This window comes from Cynoglossus semilaevis, chromosome W (assembly GCF_000523025.1).
Source record: "Cynoglossus semilaevis isolate Cse_v1.0 chromosome W, Cse_v1.0, whole genome shotgun sequence".
Classification (NCBI taxonomy): domain Eukaryota; kingdom Metazoa; phylum Chordata; class Actinopteri; order Pleuronectiformes; family Cynoglossidae; genus Cynoglossus; species Cynoglossus semilaevis.
In genome coordinates, this window is record NC_024327.1 from 9,663,192 (window position 1) to 9,665,259 (window position 2,068).

The window sequence follows — 2,068 nt, forward strand, 5'->3', positions numbered from 1 at the left end:
CCTAACCCTGAGAATAACTTAAAAGTGGATTGGTCAAAGTTTTTCTTGTCAGTACCTCTCCATACATCAGGCTGGAAGGCAGTTTCCCCTTCACACAACCATAGCATTTGCAGGATCCATCCACAGCAGGAACTCCCAGCATTGAGAGAAGGACAAGGACAAAGAGTGGAAGATTTCTCTGGAGTGAATGCTGTAAAAAGAAAAGACTAATGTTTTATCAACTTATAGTATAAAACAAACAAACAAACAAAACAAAAAAAACAGAGGTCACCCATGATGTCATCACTATATTAACAGTTCTTTAGGTGTAGCATTAGTATAATTGGCTGTTTCCTCTGTAGAACTTATTTCCCTAAAAGAGACAATAAAACTCTCATTTGTTGGTATTTGTGTTTTGAGTTTTTTTTTTGTTTGTTTGTTTGTTTTATCGGGAGTCATTTATTTATCTGATTCCAGATTAAAGTCAGTTGACTTTACAGTTTAACCATTAATTGATGTTGTTACTTTGTAGATTGTCTGTTTAATACACAACCTTTAGTTACTACTAATCTATTTATTGTGTCCTACCAAGACATTTACTAACGACTTTTGATTTTAAATTAATGCAGAATTTGTGAAAACATTAAGGATGGATTTGGATAAAAGTTGTGGCCACAACATCTGGTGATTTTGATGATAATACATAAATTGATCAGAATATGTTTTTAATAAAACTTTTAACTTTGTGAGATAATGGCATACACCTTTGGTTGTTTGCAGACTTATGCAGATAAGTTCTTACATGTTTTTTAATAACCAACATTTTCATAGCCACACATTTACATTCTCGGAAGCGAATGAAGATAAATCACTAACCTGTTGGTGATGTATTCTACATAGCCAATGCCATCATCAATCCTCCGTATTTTAGTGCACAGGATGATCCTGTTGAAGTTTCTGTACACCACGGTGGAACCCAGACATTTGAACTTTGCCACCAGCCTGACAGCAGAGAGACATCATGATGAAGAAAGGACAGGAAACTAACACAGTTATACATTCAAAAAAGTGAAGTAAAGTAGAAGTCAATATAGTCTGATGAGGCACTAATGATGATTTAGGATTATTTATGTGTCCTGTAACTTTCACAGCGGCTGCTGCATATTCAACAAGTTTTAACTTGTTTGAACTGCTTGAATAATAACACCAACAGTGAATATTCCATCCATCCATCCATTTTCTTCCACTTATCCGTTACCGGGTCGCAGGGGCAGCAGTCTCCACCCAAATCACATTGCACCACACAAACCCCCCAAACCTTCCTGCAGGTGGTTAGTCCACTGGACGGTACCAACTGCCCTAACCGAGAGATAAAATAATAAACTAATAAAATGAAATTCAAGCCTAAGTTGGGTTATCAGGTTTTGTGTCGTGAGTATTTGGGACGAGTTTACAAAATTGCGAGTTATAGTTCGTGTCAAAACAATGTTGAATCATTGGGGTTTTGAAGTTGGAGTCCATATCAAGTCTTGTTCAAGTCTGTTTACAAGTCCAGCTCTGGACTAGTAAGTGGTAAATAATCAAACTCTGAACTATCCCTGTGCACTGACCTGAAGGTGTTGGAGCACAGAGCAGTCTCATCGTAGCTGGCCACTGTGCTTGCTCCCTGATTCCCTGACATCATGTCCTCCAATGACACATGCTGGATTACATCGAAACTGACACCCAGACTGGCTCCGCCCTCCATGTCATTTACATGGTGCGACTGTAGAATAGTGTTCACAGCCAAACTCTGCAAATCCAGCTCCAGGCATATTAGATTCAGAAAAATAAAGCATTTTTAAAAGATTTGTTTGGGTTTTTCCCAGTAGTAGGGGAGATTTTGTGTTGCCTTATACCAGTAGAGTAACTAGTATCCAGGAACTTAGATTTCCACTGAGCCCCTGTCATCACTTTCCATGACCAGACGACTGTGGTCAGCTTCTTTTCCTCCAAGGTCAGGTTTGGCTGTAGGTGAGAGCCACAGAAGGTGGTTGTGTTTCCGTAGATGCCTTGCCAAGAACAAGTCAGAGCCAAAGATGGACACATC

General features: G+C 38.9%; 1 pseudogene; it reads right to left on the bottom strand.

Annotated features, from left to right (window-relative positions):
• LOC103397158 (DNA polymerase epsilon catalytic subunit A-like) overlaps nt 1-1,726 on the bottom strand; it is a 5,135-nt pseudogene extending 3,409 nt beyond the window's left edge.
• Between the last annotated feature and the right edge of the window lie 342 nt (nt 1,727-2,068).